Source organism: Zootoca vivipara, chromosome 10 (assembly GCF_965207765.1).
Source record: "Zootoca vivipara chromosome 10, rZooViv2.hap1.1, whole genome shotgun sequence".
In the NCBI taxonomy this organism is placed as follows: Eukaryota; Metazoa; Chordata; class Lepidosauria; order Squamata; family Lacertidae; genus Zootoca; species Zootoca vivipara.
Window position 1 is genome coordinate 21,410,937 of NC_142593.1, and position 21,325 is coordinate 21,432,261.

At 44.6% G+C, this 21,325-nt stretch overlaps 1 long non-coding RNA gene across 1 annotated transcript in view; it reads right to left on the reverse strand.

Annotated features, from left to right (window-relative positions):
- Positions 1-1,653: 1,653 nt before the first annotated feature.
- Positions 1,654-21,325, reverse strand: part of LOC148684396 (uncharacterized) — a 49,917-nt gene continuing 30,245 nt past the window's right edge. The window contains exons 2-3 of the long non-coding RNA XR_015946132.1: positions 3,586-3,683; positions 1,654-1,800 (exon numbers count right to left, since the gene is read on the reverse strand). This is a non-coding gene — a long non-coding RNA (uncharacterized LOC148684396). The remainder of the gene's footprint in view (positions 1,801-3,585; positions 3,684-21,325) is intronic.

Consider the following 21,325-nt stretch of genomic DNA (forward strand, 5'->3'; position numbering starts at 1 on the left):
GGCCAGGTCATAAAGGTAAAGGGACCCCTGACCATTAGGTCCAGTTGTGACTGACTCTGGGGTTGCGGCGCTCATCTGGCTTTATTGGCCGAGGGAGCCGGCGTACAGCTTCCAGGTCATGTGGCCAGCATGACTAAGCCGCTTCTGGCGAACCAGAGCAGTGCACAGAAACGCCGTTTACCTTCCCACTGTAGCGGTTCCTATTTATCTAATTGCACTTTGACGTGCTTTTGAACTGCTAGGTTGGCAGGAGATAAAGGGGTCACACTGCCTGCAAAACTACTGAAATACAGTGGAAAGAAAGAACTCCGATCCTTGTCAGTAGGACATCTAAGGTTATCTTACAGTACAATGCATTAGTCTTCAAAATTTTCTGCTGACTTCATTATTAATATTTTTATTATTTTAAAATTCTGTGTGCACTAGGGTGAGCTGCTTGGGTTACACACTATCCACTCACTAACTGTTCTCTTTATACATTGTACAATACATCCTAAACCCATGATAGTTTCCGTGCGCTGCTCTGGTTCACCAGAAGTGGCTTAGTCATGCTGGCCACATGACCTGGAAGCTCTACGCCGGCTCCCTCGGCCAGTAAAGCAAGATGAGCGCCGCAACCCCAGAGTCGGTCACGACTGGACCTAATGGTCAGGGGTCCCTTTACCTTTACATGAGGGGAATGTCCATTTTTCCCCCAAATGGAGCATTCCTCTTCATTACCATCATTTAAAGAATGCCTTGCTGCCCAAAGTCCAATTTCAATAACATCTTAAATCAATTTTTTCATGCTGAAATACATGTTTTCTGAAAAAGATGCATACTTTAATTGAAACTGTTTTGTACAACCTCAGAGCATAATCCAGAACTTTTGGCCATGCATCTCACAAAGCTGCTGCACTGCAAAACTATATAGAGAAGTGAGACTTTTTTTTCCGCTTAGCACTCTCAACCCATGAAAGGATACACAAGAAAGGACCTTCTCTGTTAGTGGCTTCCCGTTTGTGGAACGCTGTCCCCAGAGAGGTTTGACTGGCACTTCATCATACATTTTTAGGCACCAGGCAAAAACGTTCCTCTTCAGCCAGGTCTTTGGCTAATTAATACTCTACAGCCTTTTAAATGTGTCTGTGGGGAGTTGGGGTTATTATTTTGCTGTTTTGTTTTAATTATTTACTTGTTTTTATCCTGTACTTTATTCTGTGAACCAACCTGAGATCTTGTGATGAAGGGTGGTATATAAATCCATTAATAATAATTATTATTAATAATAATACAGCAGAATATCACTGGAATCCTGGGCACACATATTTGAAAGCAAGCCTCGTTGGAAAGCAAGACAGCTAGTAAATGTCTACCTTAAGTATATGAACCGCCCTGAGACCTCTGGGTATAGGGCGGTATATAAATTCAATAAATAAGTCATAACTTGTTAACTACAAAGCTAACAATAGAGGGCATAAAATAGGGGCACAAGCTAAGATACTTTTTCTTTTATCCTGGTGAGATAAAGATGGCATTTCCTGGATTCTGTTCCCGAGATTATAGGTTCTAGGCCTGATTCCCAGCTACAAGCTAAATTAGAGCAAGTTTTTGCCCAATCTAGGCTCATATAGTGAACTTACAACGCTTATTTCAAATATAACCATTGCATACCTCTTTACATTTCGGAAGGCAAGGAGGTTTGAGTTAAGACTTGAGGCCTGTTTCAGTGCAACTGTTTTCATTGCATCTTGTCAGCCCCCTCTTCAAGATCAGTCCTGTGGGCAGGAATCCAAGATCCAGGGGTTCTTGTCAAACAATCTGTATGAATGACATATCCCATTACGATGATGTCATGTATCTATTTCAGTGAAATCTCCCAAGTGTTATGTCTCGGAGGCAAAACGTGGTCAGAAATGATCCAGTTAATCCATAAAGTGCTTTTTAAATATCCATTTAGTTTGGGGCATGTGAAGAAATGAGTAAAAAAGCTAAGTGAACAATGATGTGCCTTGTTAATGGGACAAGTTTGCAAGAGCCTCTTTAGATCTTACGTACGGGGACAATTTGATGGTGGGTTCTGTGTCACTAGATACACGGCTGGCTTATAAAAAGAACCATGCTGGTCCAAAAGCCACAGTAGGTCCAAAAGCCACAGTAGGTCCAAAAGCCACAGTAGGGCAATACCTTTATTAGGATCAACTGCAATGCCACAAAGTACAAGTTGTAAATTAACTGTCAAAAGTCTTGTAGCAGCTTTTTTTTTGCTGAATGCTTTTGCAGAATACAATCTCAGATCTTTTAAGCTTTTTAATATATCTATGATCTTATCCACCTTACTGCAAATATTCAGTTAGAACAACTGAATAGAACTTTAAAAGCAGCATTGCACTCAACAGTAAGTAAAAGTGAAAATACGTAATCTTCTCCACATAAACCGAGGGCCTAATATTGTCCTTTGAATGCCTGTAGGGGGCTTCCAATGAATAGACTTTTCTGCACATTGGAATTGGATTTCATGCAGACAGAACTTTAAGCAGGCAATCTGTTTCTCTCGCTAGCTGACCACAGTGTTACAAGAGAACCTTATCCCCCACCCACCCACAGAGCAGTTTTCAAATTGCTCTGCCAAGTTTCCGTATGTTGCCTTCAATCCTATAACCTGGGGAGTAAGCTTCACTGGGCTCAATGGGGCTTCTGAGTAGATCACACTGTTAGAAACTTTCCACCAGTTGTTTGTATGAACTGGGGGGGGGGGGAATTAAGAACAGAGCTGGAGATGGTTATTTCCCCACCATCTGTTACTGGCCTCATCTCTTGGCGCTCCCCCCCCCTTCTCTCAGCAGCTGGCACAAAGGAAAAACTGTCGAAAGGCAATGACTTCTTAACCCAAATTTGTAGTCTTTGTTGGCATGGTTTTCAAACTCGTGTATCCTAATTAAAAGGTAGGCTGGTGAGCTTCGATTCTCAAATTATTCTGGATTATGAATCCTGCTGCTGAGGCCTCATGTTTGTTTTTTCCTCTTCGGCACATCCGGTGGTCATGATAGTTGCTACATTTAAACATTCAAAGCACTCTCCCAACACAGGAACAGCAGAGTGTGAATGCCATGCTTCATATGACCTCTTGTACATGAACCTTCAAGAAAATGGAACAATCTCATATTGGCACCCCCCCATGTACAGGACATAATACTTAAAACACTCTCTTACCCTGAACCAGCATTGCCACACTACGTTTTATGTATGCCAGGCAGCAGCTGTGCTGGCGTAAAAGCAGTGCTTCTTTTAAAAGGGGGTAAAGTTACAGCACCCGTTCTGAAATTTCCCTATAGCAAAGGGGGAGGGGATGAAGCAGACCCAAGCTGAATCGAACATCCTACAAAGTGCCTTGGATAAAAAGTCTGTTTTCCGAAATTGGGATCCCAATCAAATCCTGTGCTGTGTGCTCCTACTGAGCACTCCTCCTCATCCACACGTGGCTCATAAAAAACTTAAATAGGCTCTCAGGTTAGGACTCTGGAAAAAAACAACAACATAATAGCTCAAAAAATGCCACAGAGCCAGTCTCGTAGCATTGCAGGTGTCTGGAAATTTTACACATACCTTTAAAAAAGAGGAAAACAGGCTGCAGACCACCCACTTGGCATGCAGAAGGTCATCTTCTACGGGCATCCTCAGGTAGTGCTGGAAAAGTCCCCTCTCTGAAAACATGGAGAGACACGGACAGTCAGTGAAGGCCAAACTGAGCTAGATGGGCCAACAGCCAGACTCAGAATAACGCAGCCTCCTATGTTCCTGTCGCCTACCATTTTCTTTGTTAGGGGTACCATTTCAGGAGAGGAGGAGCAAAATCAATGGGCTTGCTTAAAATCCTTCTCTTTGATATATTAAAAAAGTGCCCCTTTTTGGGGTGTGTATGTGCTTTTTCATACCTCGTAGTAACCAAATTACTCTCCTCATTCTCCACCTCCCTTCACCCATCACATTTCTATCTGGCAGTTCCATAACATAATCACCATATATTTTCCATTACAACATCAATAGGTAAATAAACATTTTGTATCAGTCTCCATCAATTTGCCCATTTTACTTCAAACTGGCGACATGACTCCATCAGAGTGAAGATTTTTCTGAGGCCATCGTGTTCCTGCAGGAGCTCAGTATGCAACCCTTGGCCAAGGTGTTGGGGGGGGGAGGAGAGAAGAGCAGGGAGGAGCTGACCCCCCTCCTCAAAATGCCAACCCCCCCCCTGCAGCAGTAAGGAGTAAACCTAAGGAGTAAACCCTACAGCAATCGAGAGTGGAGTCCCTAACATGGTCAGTTAGCACCTACAGCTCCTGCAGCCCAGCTGGTGCCAACTGCATTGCTCTGCTTCCCTTTGGACCACATCAGCAAAGCCAAGAGAGTCTTGTCTGGGCAGTTCAAGACCTCCAGACACGCTCCCCAGGCTTGCACTCCAGGGAGTGCTGTTAACACAAGCAGTTGGGCTGCACCTGCGGAGGCGCACTCCATTGTCTCTTGAGACAGATGTATGCCGACAGCCAGCCATCGATTTACACATATCACAATAGTTATTTGAAAGCTTTCCCCTTTTTGCACTAAGGGGAAGATTTCACTTTCAATTTTAGGAGGCCCCCACTTGCAGAATTCTTCAGGGAGAAAACTTGATTGCCTCATAAAACATACCCACCCACTCCTACATACTTTCCTCCGACTCCCTGGTGGGGATTGGGGGCAGGGCTCCCAGGGCTGCCTCTCCATCCCTTCCCCTCTTCCAGTGAGCAAAAGTGACACAGCTGCCAGGAAGCTAGCCAGTGCACTGGGTGAGCAGCTTCTGGGTTCACACCTCCAATTCAAGGACACGTGTCAGCCCAAGCAGAAGCATTTCGGGAGAGGGCAGGAACAGTGAGCGTCCCTGGGGAGGGCAAGACTTAGGAACAATCCTGAGGGGCAGAAGATAATTGCATTTGGACTTCCGATTCTGCACTTCGGCTGTAGAACTTTGTACTGCAAAATGATACAGTGATTTAAGAGGAAATAGGCTGCACGGATGCGAAGAAGAAGAAGAAGAAAAAGAAGAAAAGTTTGGACTTGATATCCCACTTTATCACTCCCCTTAAGGAGTCTCAAAGCGGCTAACAATCTCCTTTGCCTTCCTCCCCCACAACAAACACTCTGTGAGGTGAGTGGGGCTGAGAGACTTCAAAGAAGTGTGACTAGCCCAAGGTCACCCAGCAGCTGCATGTGGAGGAGTGGGGAAGCGAACCCAGTTCACCAGAATATGAGTCCACCGCTCTTAACCACTACACCACGCTGGCTCAAGTGTCCGTTTGGGAAGGCTTTTCGCTCTGACTCTTGAATACAGTACAGCTCATGGGACCTCTGAAATATTATTTGAATCCATAGCTGAAAATTATGCTTTAACTTGATTTTGTTCTTTCCATTTGCTTAAGGTTCCATGTTTAGCACCAAGTGCTTTATTAAAAGAAAATAGATGGAGTTCATAGTGTCTTACAGTGACAAGCCTGATTAATAATGCCTGAAAGTTGGTAGCTGCTTGATGGTTCTGAAATTGGAAAACCTGCTGAGGTTTTTTTAAAATAAAAAAATAAATACCCCAGTGCTCGAACATTTTGTCTTGAAAATTGAAGAACAGTAGTCAACTGTGACCTGTTAATGTAGAGATGATCTCTGTAAAAGTGAAGATAAGCTTCAGTGCACAGGTGTAGAAATTTTCTACTATGGTAATATATTCAAAATTCAGGATGTGCCGTTACCATTCTGAAGACCTGCATGACTGGGTGGAGCAAAACTTGAAAATTGAAAGTGCAACATATGTTGCAAGTAATCCTTTCAATGCACAAAGCCATACCCCAGGTCTTCCCGTTTGGGCCCCAACATAACCCCTGATCTCAAGGAGTTCCAGCCCCTCCATTCTACATGCACCCCTATGTCCCTCCACCATTTTCTCCAAAATGGAGACATAAGCAAAGAGCTCTTGAGCCTCTTCTTCTCCAATGCAAACATGAAGCGATTCTTTAGAAGAACTGCACCGGAGATCTGCACCCTCTTCTTATGGGCTGGATCACAGATGGAGAGAAGTGTTGACAGGATTCGGTATTAGGATGTAAAATATGTAGAACCAGGCAGTCAATTCATGTGTTAGCCGTATCCACCTTCCTTTCTGGAGGGGGAGGTAACAGTGGACAGTGGCTGGCCAGCAGATCTGACAGGCAGCACAAGGGCATGATAAATTATCCCACAACTGCTACCCCAAAGTTGGTGGCCCTCCAGCCACCTTCCTTCTTCCAGGATCTTTAAACTTTACTTGATGGCTTGGGGAAAGGAAAACAAAATTATATCCCTTAAACTTCAGGGGGACAGACTCTTTGTCCAATCATTGGCCGCTCCGAGTGTTTGCTTCTGAAGCATCTCCTCCCAACAGATTGAGGAAGAGGGCATGTGGAATGGATGTCCCTCTCAGAAAAAGAGCTGGACCTCTGAGGTGTGCATGCAGAACCTTTATTCTTTTCTCTCTCTTTTTCCTGTTGAGGACCAAATTCCCTTGGAGGTTATCTGTCTGTGGTCACATGTTGGCAGTGAGCCAGCCAAAGCCAGCTGTGGACTGTCTGCCTGTTTTCCTCTCTCATCTTAACACCACCTTCTCTCCTGTCCATCACCCTGGTTGGGGAAGGGGCAGATTTCTCAGGTTTTCATCCAACTTCCTGCTTCCATTGCCCAATTGGTTTCAGATCCTTCCCCCTACCCAGTTTTTTACCCTTCTTCCCCCCCCCTGCACCCCAGGGGTCAGCCAAGGATGCAGCCCTTAGACCACAGCACTCCCTCTCCCCCACCCCGGAGTAAAAAAAATTTTTTTCTAGAATTTCAAAGTCAAGCTGACTTTGTTTTTCCAGCTCCCTTTGCCTCTTCTACCATGTGTCTGTTAATCAGTTAAAAGCAAGGCAGTTAATTAATTGAACAGCTTTACTTGATTAGCACCCTTATTTAAAACATCCGTTCTTTTTTTTAAAATGGTAGTTTCCAGTACCTGGAATTAAATAGTCCTTGCAACCAGGACCATTCAGCACTAGTTAGATGTAATTTGTAGTACCATGCTCAGCGCAAATCAAAAGGAATGTTGTCAAGGGGGAAATGTTTGAGTGATAAGAGACCAGGAGCACAAGTCAACACTGTGATGCTGTAGCACAAAAAAATCCAATGCCATTTTAGGATGCCTTTAATGGCAGGAAGTCCATTACGAGCAGTATTGAGGCTAAAATTAAGGCAGTCTGAATGGGAGTAATCAGGAAAATGCAAAATTAGTCAATTCTTGCCCTTAGTTGCCAGTTTGTTAACCAGTGCTTGATTTATGGAGGAAAGGGGAGGCAGCTTTTAAATACCCAACCCATGACTCTCCCATCAATAAACTATTATTGTTATTGTTATAATTAAGACCACCCTTTATCTGAAGGTTGCAGGATGGTACATAGCAATATAATATAAAATCATGCAATAAATCCACAGAGTGTCATAAAAAACCTAATGTTGAAATAAACTGTGAGCATCTCAAAGACTCAAAATATGTTCAGTCCTTGTGCCTCAGTTTCCCTAAGTATAACAACAACAACCTTAAACAGCCTGCCAATACTGAAGGGGGCAATTGTAACTCCAGCAGGAGGGAGTTCCACAATCCTAAACCAAATCACGTTCCCAAGTAGCCTTCATAAAGCAGTCATCAAAGATGTAATTTGAATTACGGTGTTAACCACGGCACTGTGTCGTGTGAATTGTTTCTATGAAGTTGAAAGTCTCCACACCCCTGACAGACCTGCTGGAGACTGTGGATAGTCTGAGGTTCCATAGATGCCATACATTCAAAGCACACACATACCACTAGGTAAGTTGCTATGTGCAGCTCAGCCCTTAGTATTTCTTTATATATAGAATAAGATTTGCATTCAGAGTAACTGGAAGGTTTTTGCTATTATTATTTTTTCACATCTCCTTTAAGCACACGAGTTTTTTTAATCTATTTTATGCAAGCCTGAGCAGTTCTTTCATAGTCCAGAGTAGTTATGCCACTAATAAAGTGGTCGCTTACGCATCACCAAAGAAAGGACATAATAAATGTCTGAAATGTGCATATGCTGATGTACATATATGGATGCATGTTTAGAACTCAATACTATAATATAAACAGAAATACAACGCAACTCACAATACTGGGGAAAACTGCGACCAAGTGAGCTGTGCACCTGCTCAGTCTACTGCCCAGGTGCTAACTACTGACGCTCCATTTCAGGCCCCTGCTCTCTCTTCTTACAGCTCTTTTACCTTTAAACCACACTTGCACCAGGCAACCTTTTGAACAAAGCAGTGGTGGCCAAACATGGCCCTCCAGCTGTTTTTTGCACTACAACTCCCATCATCCTTAGCTAACAAGACCAGTGGCCAGGGGTGATGGGAATTGTAGTCCCAAAACATGAGGGCCAAGTTTTGCCACCACTGGAATAGAGGATTCCTCCAAACAAAGGACTGTCCAGTGACATCCTTTCAAGCAGTGGACGGTCCTTACCTTCCAAGTCCCGGACTGCAGAATCCGGGACCGGCAGCCGTGTGACACCGGAAGTTGCGTTGACGTAACTTCCGGTGTCACTTTGCCCTTCTATGGGCACCAAAAATGGCCGCCGCCGGCTTCGAAAGTCGCTTGCACGCATGTCAGGAAGTGCGTCGACGCAACTTTCGGTGTCGCTCCGCCCATCTATGGGCACCAAAAATGGCCACCGCCGACACTGGAAGTCGCATCTATGCACTTCCGGACATGCGTAGATGCGACTTTTGAAGCCGGCGGCCACCATTTTTGGTGCCCATAGAAGGGCAAATCGGAAAGGAAAAAATGGCCGCCGGCAGGAGAAAATAACGGAGAAAAACGGGAGACGAAGTGATATGGGGGACCATCGGGAAAAGGTAAGTAAAAACAGGGGTTTCCCGGGGAAAACGGGATTCCCTGGCAGCTATGGGACTGTCATCTGTAAATAGGACAAATGGCCACCCTAGCCATTAAAAAAAAGGTTGAAACAATCTGGCAACTGAAATCATTATTCATGGTACACATTGGTGGTTAGTTTCACTATTCCTGTCTTTAAGAATATCACTCTTTCAAACTGTGTGTTAAATTATTTGCAGTTTGAAGATTTTAGTGTTGTTTGCTTTAAAATACTGGATTATGAATTGACTTCAGTGGTGTCCTGCTGTTCATTGAAGGCTCTTTGATCCAGTGGAGGCTTCTGTGACTGTAAGAGCCCTGCTGTTAAAATTCAGAGCTCTCCACAGCTGCATTTAATGTCAAAATAAAAAGACTGGGAGATCCCAGATCTTCTGAGTACCTGCCCACCAGTCTTGGACAGGGAACGAGATATTGTTGCGGCATCTCCATGTTTAGTGTCCTCCCCAAATAAATGCAGTGTTGACATTCAGGAGATATATATCTGAAGAATATGCAAAGCTCTTGACATAAAACAAAGCAAAAAATAAAGTAAAAATCTTTTGAATGGCTGAAAATCAATGCAAAATAGTATCCATTTATGACAAGGATATCCTGCACACATTTCTGTCAAACTATCATCCTCCCTCAAGATCGTTACTTCATTTGTGCCATCTATATTAAAGAGTGGTGACAACTCTCATTAAGGAAAAAGTACCTCCTGACCTTAATTCCGAAAGAAAGCTTGCAAATGTTCCAGCCTGACAGCTGACAAATGTTCATTATCAGAAAACTCAATAAATAACCATAACTTCGAAACAATAATTTACCTTATTCTGTTCCGTGGCGGAATTAGGTCACGTTTATACTAAGACTGAGCCGAGGAGGGGAGATGGTACAAAGTTCTATATGAATGTTGTTATTTTAAATTGGCTTTTCAGCTCAAAGACACCCTGGATCAGTTTGCTCCTAATCTGCTGCCATTCAGATGCTGCCAAAGTACAACCAGCAATATCTCTGACATTGGCCATACTGGCTGGGGTTGGGGGGAGTTCAAGAACATCTGGAAGGCACCAGGTTCTAGAAGTCTACCATGTATTATATTAGGTAAAAAGGTAAAGGACCCCAGGATGGTCCAGTCAAAGGCAACTATGGGGTTGCGGCGCTCATCTCGCTTTCAGGCCGAGGGAGCCGGTGTTTGTCCACAGACAGCTTCCCGGGTCATGTGGCCAGCATGACTAAACCGCTTCTGGTGCAACAGAACACTGTGACAGAAACCAGAGTGCACAGAAACAACGCCGTTTACCTTCCTGCTGCAGCGGTACCTATTTATCTACTTGCACTGGCATGCTTTTGAACTGCTAGGTTGGCAGGAGCTGGGACAGAGCAACAGGAGCTCACCCCGTCGTGGGGATTCGAACCACCAACCTTCTGATCGCCAAGCCCAAGAGGCTTGGTGGTTTAGTCCCCCCAATTATATTATTGTAAGACAGGAAGTTTGAACAGGCAGTACTATTGGAAACTGCCTTAATAGCCTTGTCAAAATAGGCAAGTGTCTCATTTACTAGGGAAACTACAGATTTGCAGCCTGAACAGACTGCAGACTTCTCTAGAAGGCAGAAGCCATTTTGGCAGAAGGACATTCCTTCCACCATCACTGCCACCACTCCAACAGGAAAATGAGAGAAAATAATAAAAGTTTTGCATGTACACCTCAGAGGTCCTGCTCTTTTTCTGAGAGGGACACCTTTCCCACATGTCCTTCTGCGAGGAGATCCAGACCCCTGCAAATACATACTGTATGCACTACACCAGGCCTAGGTAAACTCCGGCCCTCCAGAGGTTTGAGACTACAATTCCCATCATCCCTAGCTAATAGGACCAGTGGTCAGGGATGATGGGAATTGTAGTCCCAAACATCTGGAGAGCCAGAGTTTGCCTATGCCTGCACTACACAATAGGCTTAACAGCTTAAGGGCCCTAAAAGGCTGATATCGAACAATAACTTTTGCTGGGCATGGTAGACCAACACCAGCTGAGAGCCCATCTCTTCTCTGGGCATTTGGTGGTAAACAAGGTTGAGATATTAATTAAAAAAAACAACAACCAACCAAACATTTATTTATTTTCTGCCACAGCATTTATATGCTATTTGATTGTGATAAAATATCTAAGTGATTTAACAAAAGAAATAAAAATTAAAAGATAGGAGTTTTCCTATTTTCATAGGAAGAAAATCAATTTGAAATGCCTTTGATTGATTGATTGATTGATTGATTATATTGTATTCCTTTATTCGTATTTTGTTTGAATGCGATCTGCCCTGATATCTCTTGTGAGGAAGGACATTGCATAAATCTTATAAGTTTTTTTAAAAAAAAAAATATTCTGAAGGCATTAATGTTAAAGATTTTAATTCATAAATCTGGTGGTTTCGGCAATTCCTTACTCAGCAAATGGGGTTGTGTGATTGCGTGAACGAGTATGAATATATTATATTCCATGCAAGCGTATTCTGAGTTTAGCATTTTCCAAAATTAGTGGCATTATGCCAAACATATTTTTCTCCATGCACTGTTACCACTATGGAGTTTAAATATAGTACAAAAGGCTGGCAAGCTCACAAAAAAATGGTGCAGTGGCAACTAGCCAATGTTTGGAAAACTAAATAGAATGAGTTGGTGTTCATTCAAGCAAAACATCCATTGATTGCAATGAAGTGAAGATTATAAGAAATATTTTTCTAAAAGGGTATTGTTCCATGTTCCTCATATTAGCATAATTTAATTTTAAAAACTCAGCCATTTAATAACTGCTTTACAATTGCATTTGGCATTACCCCATTTACTCTATTCCTTCTAGTGGCAATCATTTATACCCAAAATGTACTGTTGTCAAGCGCTTGATCAATAAACTAACTTCTTGTTGATTCACCAGCCATTTCTCATCCCATTTTCTAATTCAATTTTTCTAATTCGATTCTAATGATCCCTTAGAATAGACAGTGGTTAGCTGCTGCTCAGCTTTAGGCACACCTGAATATATTTCTGAGCCTCTGTGTGCAGCCATGGAAAACAAGCTACTCCAGAAAATCAACAGGGGAGATCTGAGTCTGTGCGTTTTATTGGATCTTTGAACGGCCTTTGATGCTGTTAAGAACCTAAGAAGAGAACTACTGGATGAGACCAAAGGCCCATCTCATCTGGCATTCTGTTCTCTGATATAGAAAAAAATTGGGGTGCTTGGCTTTTGCTGCCCAACTCCCCAAGGGACTGAGTCCCTCAAGTCCATGATTGGTCAGAGATGAATGGATGGAGGGCAGGATGAAGTGAAAGCAAAGCAAATCCTGATTTTTCTGTTGCAACAGTTTCCTCCCCTCCTAGCAAAAAGGCAAGAGAGATCCAGAACCAAGAAGAAACCACTGTGGCAGGAAGGTAAACGGCGTTTCCATGTGCTCTGGTTTCCATCACTGTGTCCATTGCACCAGAAGCGGTTTAGTCATGCTGGCCACATCACCCGGAAAGCTGTCTGTGGACAAACGCTGGCTCCCTTGGCCTGAAAGTGAGATGAGCGCCACAACCACATGGTCGCCTTTGACTGGACTTAATCGTCCAGGGGTCCTTTACCCTCACCTTTACCTTACCACCCATCACCACCCTCTGAAATTTTCTTGCAAGGTACAAGAATGCTTGCCAAATCATGCCATCAGTCGTGGCCAATAAACTCCTCAGTATCTTTCCTTTAGCATGCCAGAGGGCTCAATGCCACTCCTCTCTTTTAAATGTTGATGAGACCAGTTTAAAAACCTTGGGGATTTGGAGATGAAGGCCATCCGTAGGCTAGGTGCATCCAATTTTTCACACACCAGACCCTTGTCTGGTGGATCTAGATATTATTGCACCTCCACCAGTGTCTGGTTCAGAATTGCATGGGGGCAGGCGGGCAAGGCAATGTCAGGTAAAGACAGAGCAGACTGCATAATTATAGCAGAAATAATAACAGGCAGCAGGGCTGCCTGAAGCAGCAACGAGATGCGCACAGAATTACAGAATGATATGAAAGAGAAGGAAGAAGTGGGGTACGGCCTGAAGAGTGTGTGTTCATCTGCTTGATAAGAAAGGCTTCTTACCAGATTTCTCACAGCAGTGCCCACCTGCAAGACCTTGGCACCACGGCTGCTAAATCCATCAACCCATTCACCATCTTTCCATACCTGCTGGATGAAAAGTCGCCAAAAGTCAAAATCACTATGACCAAACCTGGCTAGGAACGTGGAGTTGTGTCTCCACCTATGCTCAGTATGTATGTTTGTAAATAAGCACAACTATTACAAGCTCCTGAAGATGGCACCTCAAAAGGAAATTGCCTGAGTTAATTAGCTTTTACACTTGGCTTAATTAAAGGATTAGAAAGGTCTAGCACACGGCTTAAATACACACAGTGTTTGGCCTAATATACATGGGACGTGGGTGGCGCAGTGGTGTAAACCACTGAGCCTAGGGCTTGCCAATCAGAAGGTCGGCAGTTTGAATCCCTGCAACAGGGTGAGCTCCCATTGTACGGTTCCAGCTCCTGCCAACCTAGCAGTTCGAAAGCACGTCAAAGTGCAAGTAGATAAATAGGTACCGCTCCGGCGGAAAGGTAAACGGCGTTTCCGTGCGCTGCTCTGGTTTCACCAGAAGCGGCTTAGTCATGCTGGCCACATGACCTGGAAAAACTGACTGCGGACAAATGTCAGCTCTCTCGGCTAGTAAAGCGAGATGAGCTCTGCAACCCCAGAGTCGTTCGCGACTGGACCTAATGGTCAGAGGTCCCTTTACCTTTACCTTTACATGAGTCTAACACATATCTTATAACAAAAAGGTCTGACATCCTGTTTTAACATATAAGCTCTAATTAAATCCCAGTGAAGCCAGGCATTTAGCAACCACAGAACTGTAAGATTATGTATCCAGTTACTGTAATACAATCCTTTTTTGCATCTCCCTCCTTTTTATCTGCCCATGAGCTCCAACAGTACCGCTTTATAATTTTGCAATTGTACTATTGAAAACATTCATTGTCACAATTGATTTTGGAACAGCTATTGTTGTTACGATGCCAGCAGAGCTGTTTTCATCTTCACTTCATATTATGATCTTTGGCAAAGAATCTCCTAACTTTTAGCCACCCTCGTGCCAGGTGACATAAGAGTTGGGTCAAAACATGACTTCATCTATCAGAATAATTCTATAATGATAGTTTGAAGAACATCAGAATCTCAGAACAACGGGCTAGGATCTGCTGTGTTTTGATACGTGCCATCGACATTACGGCATCTGCTCACATTGCTGCCTGTTAATGTACGATGTGCAGCCATGCATGTAGGTAACGTATAAGAGAACAGAGAAATGACAACATTAAGACGGCAAGGCAGGAGAAACAGATGGTGCATTCACTTAAACAGGTACCCTTGTCAAGCTTGCTAGAACAAATGCTGTTGATATGCTTTAATTTGTTAAAACTAGTTTGATGCAACTGTACGGAAAGCATCCAAAAATGGAGAGGAAGAATAGAGACGTGATAGCAGGGCTGGTTCAGCATCACCCAGGAAGGTTACCGTCTACTATAATATACAGGGCAGAACTGGATCTTCATAGCTCAGTATTTCTGAGACACTTCCAATACTATACAGTACTGTATTATGGAGTGAACCAAAAGGTTGTGTCACATCGAAACAACTGCAGAATAGGAATGTTACAAGATAGGTGTGACGGAGCAGACTGTGGCCTGGTATCTTCGCTGCTCATGAAAAGTTGTTGACTATAATTGAAGTTAAGAACACTTTTTACCCATGAGTATGTCCAGCTGGAAGGTGGATTTACAGTTGCATTTCAACGTAAAAACTGGTATTATCTTCAACATGCCCAAGTAATTTAAAAATGAGCATTATAAAAGTTGAAGCTGTAATAAGCAAGACAACACAAATGTTCAAAACACAGGGGTTGCATGAAAAGGCAGCACTAATTTCTGTACTAATTAGCTGAAGTCGTCAGGTCCAAAGACCTTCCTTAGCGAATTTGAGCTTGACCCAGCTTGCACTCATGTTAATTGCTTTCTCAGGTGTTCTGTAGATGATCTATATTGTTGTGCACACCACAATTTCCAAGCAGCAAGAGCCTCTAGGGATTCCAGCACTTATCCAGGGTTCGGGCTCCGTGGAATAAAGGTCAAGGGAGACTGTGGTGTCATTAATTATTACTATTACTATTATTATATCCCACCCGTCTGGCTTGGTTCCCCCAGCCATTAGGATACACACACACACACACACACATATATATATATACACTCTCTCTCTCTCTCTCTCTCTCTCTCTCTCTCTCTCTCTCTCTCTCTCTCTCTCTCTCTTAAGACACGATGGAAAGGCTCACAGAATTAACACTCCAACAGAATCTGCCTCTTCATTAGTTTTTTTTGGGGGGGGGCATCCTCAAAGCTACAGCCTTGTATTCAAGAGCAAGACAGGTCCGTCTTTGTCTTTTCAGCTCCCAGCATAAGCTAGACCAGGCATCCCCAAACCGTGGCCCTCCAGATGTTTTGGCCTACAACTCCCATGATCCCTAGCTAACAGGACCAGTGGTCAGGGAAGATGGGAATTGTAGTCCAAAACATCTGGAGGGCCGAAGTTTGGGGATGCCTGAGCTAGACTAATGCAGAGACCAGTTCTGACTTGTGTTCTCCTAACTTCACACCTGGCAATGGCCCTGCACGCCAGTTATGTGAGGAACCACCACCAGTCTGTGATCTGGGACTAGGGTCCTGATTCAGATCAATGTGAGAAGAAGGGAACAACATGATGACCACTCCACAAACCTCCCATAGCATCTTTCTATTTCTGTTTTTGCCCCCTGAGCTGGAGATGCCCTGGACACAGTGGATTTGCTGCTAGGACCAGAGCCAAATCTCAGAGCTGGAGGATTCCCAGCCACAAGCTATTTTTTGGCCTTCCTGTAATTCTGTCTGAAATGGCTGCCATGTCATCTCTCCAGCCTAAACTTCTGCATGAACAATTTGATGAAACCTTGGAGACTCTGGGGGGGATCTCTCTAGGCCAGGCATGTCAAACCTGCGGCCCTCCAGATGTTTTGGCCTACAACTCCCATGATCCCTAGCTAGCAGGACCAGTGGTTGGTGAAGATGGGAATTGTAGTCCAAAACATCTGGAGGGCCGCAGGTTTGACATGCCTGCTCTAGGCTATAGGCCATTCCCCACAGGCCACACCCACCTGTCAATCAGCTGGAGTCACTAAGGGATGTCAGTTGATGGGCAGGATTTCAACCCTTCACCCAGGCCATTCCTTCTGGGGAACGTGCTGGCAAAGCAAATCCCCGAAAAGAGCATAATTGAACCCTTCGTTCAAGGGCAGCTGAACTGAGACTTCACTAGTATGATTCACTAGTATGTTTGCGCATTCCCTGGCCCACAGGATGGGGGAAGATACAGCTCTAACGTGCTGGTCCAAAAATGTTCTCCACCACTGTGTTATTGGCTCTGGAGGAAAAATGATTCTGTAGTGCAACACATTTAGTTAAAGGCATGAGCTATGGACTAGAAGGTCCTGGTTCTGTTCTCAGTTCAGTTGTAAAAAATGCTGGGTGCTCTCAAGCAGCCTCTCAGCCCTTAGCCTCCGTGAGTAATGAGATGGGCACATACACATCCTCACGACAGGCTTGGCATCTGCTCACCTGGTTGCTTCTTTCCCCGCTCTCCTCTAAATCATCCTGATAAGTGGGCTCAGTAGCTTCTGTGCAAAGCGAAACCAGCCCCAGAGAGAGCTTCCAAGGGAAGCTGGAATTAGCCACCATTTGGCAAGCAGCAGCATGCTTTCCTCCGGTGACATGCCTGACAACTCTCTGAAACTGAACCTTGAATAAATCCCCTGGCCTGCCTCAGCTTCAAGCCAGCCCACACTTCTCTCTGTAATGGATGTGTCAGGAGGCAGCAACAAAACACAACTGTATGTTTGGGCAAAGGAACGGAAACACCCAGAGCGTGCCAAGCATCAGGCATATGCAGCATAATGGCACCACAGCACTTGCCCGATCGGACTCTTTCCCACAATCTGCTGTGAGCTGGTGCTGCAGAGCAAGGGCAAAGCCAAGTTCTCTGAGAAACCAGCAAAAGCCTCCAGTAAACTGAGCAAAGCAGCAGACAGGCATCCGGCACTGAGGTTCAGAAGCCCATTGAGGGGAGAGCGCAGTGGCTACAGGCCACCGCAGCACAGTAATCCGTGAACATTAGTCCAAACCCAAATGATCAGGGAAATATGGGAAGCTGCCTTTTGCTTAAAATAAAGCTTCAGATGGCCACGGATGGGAACATTGGCTCGCCTGGCCTACCCCAAAGGGCCTTTCAACTTCAACCACCTAACAGCTGCTTCCTAAAATTGGGGGAGCATGAAAAGCAAATTGAGATGAGATGGGGAACGGTGAGGCCAAAGCCTTTCTGGGTAGACACAAGGCCCATCTGTCACCAGGTGACATGGAGTGAAGCATTTGTTTGTTTCAAACCCGCAATAGCACTCGTTATTCTGCCAATCTTCACAACCACACCAACTCTTTGCATTAACCGACGGGGAGTTCTGTCCACCCTCCCTTCCATAGAACTTGGCACAAGAATAATTTGCTCACTTGCCATGCAGTTTGAAAGGCGAGCATTCTTTCTATCGTGTGGATAGTCTCTCCCCCCCCCCCCCCTGTGCTGACTTCTGTAGGATTGTAAGAATTGGATTGTGGCAAGAAAGCTAGGGTTTCAACGGTGAAATGTCACAACCTGATCTGAAGCATGCCAACTCAGAAATAAGTATCACTTGTTCAATGTAGCTTACTCCCTAGGAAACAGGCATAGCACTGATGTCATGGGGCATAACCCTTTCTATGGTTGCAGGCCACCCCACTCTCCAAGCGATGTGAGATTCCAGAGGTTCCAGGCACTGAGACGCAGTAGAGACTGTGGTGTCTTTCAGAAATATGGTTTATTTACACATGTATACAACCTGAGACTGTGGTGGAGTCTATGATGGAGAGGTTCACAACATGAACACCCCAAAATGGTCTTGTTTCTCCCTTAGCCACAAAAATCAAACATTGCTCTCAAATGTTGCACTGACTATCCAGATTGCTGCTTTGCATTTAGGTCACGCCACAGCACCTCAGCACTAAACTCTGTCATCCTCCTTCTAACTAACCGCAACTAACCGCAAATTTGCCATCTCACACAAATCTACTTCCTTTGTTTCCCATAATGGCTCATCACCCAGGCAATCACCTCAACACAGGAAGCTTGCCTGGCTTGTATTTTAACACTTGCTGGATCCAGGAGTTAGAAGCACCTCACATATAGCCCACTTCCTCCCTCCCAACTCATAGCAGTATATTTGTCTGGGGGGGAATCCCACTATGTTCAATAGAACTTATTCCATGTTAAGTGTGCATGGGATTGGAGCAAGTCCTATTACACCAGGGGTCGGCAACCTAAGGCCCCTGCGAGTGGCCTAAGTGGCCTGTGGGAGTCATTTAACCGGCCCATGGACCCCCGCCGCCTGCTCGGGGACCCCTGCCGCCCACTCGTTCGGCTCCCACATGCCGCGGAGCAGAGCAGGGACCGCCTTCTGCGACGCTGGCCAGCTTCCCATTGGCTGCAGGAAGCTCCACTTTCTGTCTGTGAGAAAGGAGGAGGCGGAAGCTGCTCTTCCAGACTCCTGTCTCCAGTACTGTGGGCTTTTTCTTTGATCTGCCTAGAGACAGGATGACAGGATGAGAGCTGTGTCTCTCATACATGTTTGTTATGTTCTTTTATTTGTTTAATCAGTAGAAATAAAGGAGGTATGCAACAAAACCTCCACAGCTTTGCTTCCGTTACTCTGCTGCATTTGAGTCCACAGCACCACGACCTATTCCTCGGGAATGCTGTGTTGCTGTGATTGGAAGGTCAGAGAAGGTGCTCCCAACACCCAGCCCATGCAGGCGCTGAAGACATGTCATGGGCTGAACATGAGTGTACGGAAATCCTCCTCCATGCCGGAAATAGAGTTTGTGCATGCATGTGTGCATGCGCACTCTGGTCCACCGCAGCGTCTGCGGGACCGTGAACCAGCCCAAGCCACAAAAACTTTGCCGACCCCTGTATTACACTTTCCTGGGAGTAAGCACCACTAAACACAGTGGGTTTTATTATTAAGCAAACACCTGGAACTTCCTTATGAGTAAGCATGCACAGGATTGGGCTGCAAGGCTGCCTCTCTACCTGTTTCAGATTAAGTCTCACTGGGTTTACTGAGGCTTATTTCTGATTTACATCTTGCCTCAGGTTATTAAGTCTTTCTAAAGTAGGGCACTAATGAAACAAAATGGCAAATGTTCTGTCTGATAATATTGTCAGGAAAGGAACTCCCTGCAGCAGATGGCATTAAGAAAAATATTCATCCTTATATACACATTATGCAAGGGAATGTATTCAGAAGTTTCCAAACTTTGTAACAGAAGGGGAAATGGGGAAATATTTTATAGAGAACATTTGCTTTAATGGCATCTAAATTCTGTGGGACATCATGACAAACCACTCTTAACTTGGAACTGGCTTAGAGGCGCTGTTAACATTGTTCCAATTGATTTCCATTATGTCTGCAACTCTTTCTCTGATTGCAGAGCAGCTGCAATAGGTCTTGCCTTTGCCTTAAAAAAGCAAGCATTACCCTTCAAAATGGACATCTCCACTGCCATATAAATTCTGGCAGATGCGGCTGTGCAGCAGCCCTTATCTTTTCCTGTTGTATAGAAGGGCATCGGCATTTCAAAAATATAAACCTTTGTTGCTCTGCCTATAATTTTTACTTGTCCTACTTTTGGGGCTAGATCCAAGTTGTTTACAAGGAATCGTACAATAGAAAGATGGAGTTATTGGGCAAGCTGACTGTACCACCACCCCCGGTTAATTAGAAATGGTAAGAATGGCCACAGCCATTTTTCCAAGTGGGGGACAAAGTAAATACTGCACACACACACACACACACACACACACACACACACACACACACACCTCTAGCATCAGAGAACAGCCCTACCACTTCTGGTAGATTTGTAGACTGAGCAACAGTGATTTGTGGGTAGACCTACCAGACCCTGAAAAACTAGTATTCCAGGTCTACCTCTCCAATGCAGGTTCACCTGCTTTTTCCTCTATTGTATGGATAGGGGATCTGATGCCTTCCAGATGTTGCTGTACTACAACTCCCATCTTCCATGGCCATTGGCCACGCTTGGTAAGGCTAATAGGAGTTGAAGTTCAACAGTATTTGGAGAGCCACAGATTCCCCTTCGCTGATCTACAGATAGATCGGGAACCCAGAGGATATATTTACACTGAGTCCCTCAATTGCTTAATTAATTGTGCTACTTCTACCATCAGCTTCACGGCAAGCCCCACCTCCTTCACTGCATTTCCCTAAAAAAAACCAAAAACCTCCAGCGTAAACAACACTGGGCAACACTTCTGTGTTGGTCCACAGTGCTCTCGCTTCCCTCTCCCCCCAGCAAAATGGATATAAGAACAATGGATTACTTTGCAGGGCTGCAAAACCCTGCACATTCTGCCTCATATCTGAGGTTCTACAAGGGCTTCTTTTATTTCTTTTTTCAATGAAAGCTGGAATCCTGGCAATATGTCTCATGGTGAGGTGATAATGCCCCTCTTCCCTCTTTGCATATGCCCATGAAACAGAACTACAATAAATTCATAATGTAATGACCTAGTCCACCTTACAAGTTATCCAAGGTTTATGGGACTAACACAGATGAACAGTGGGAATGGAACCAAGGAAGAAAGTAGGACCATCAACAAAAGCTAGAAAACACCAGGTTGTCCTGTGCCTTTGTAAGGTACAGTGGTACCTTGGGTTACAGACGCTTCAGATTACAGATGCTTCAGGTTAGAGACTCCGCTAACACAGAAATAGTACCTCGGGTTAAGAACTTTGCTTCAGGATGAAAACAGAAATTGTGCGGCGGTGGTGCAGCGGCAGCGGGAGGCCCCATTAGCTAAAGTGGTACCTCAGGTTAAGAACAGTTTCAGGTTAAGAACGGACCTCCGGAATGAATTAAGTTCTTAACCCGAGGTACCACTGTATATCTCTTAATGGTGAAACACTGAAATGAAAGGTTCCCTGTTGGACACGCCATAGATTTACACACCAAGCCACAATGTAATCTCCTTACTCTGTGTTTTGGAGTAGCTGCTGGCAAATATACAACAAACGTTGTCCCATTTGTTTGGGCCCAAAGTCCACCCTGATGAGAAGGAGTATCCCATTCTCGACTTCA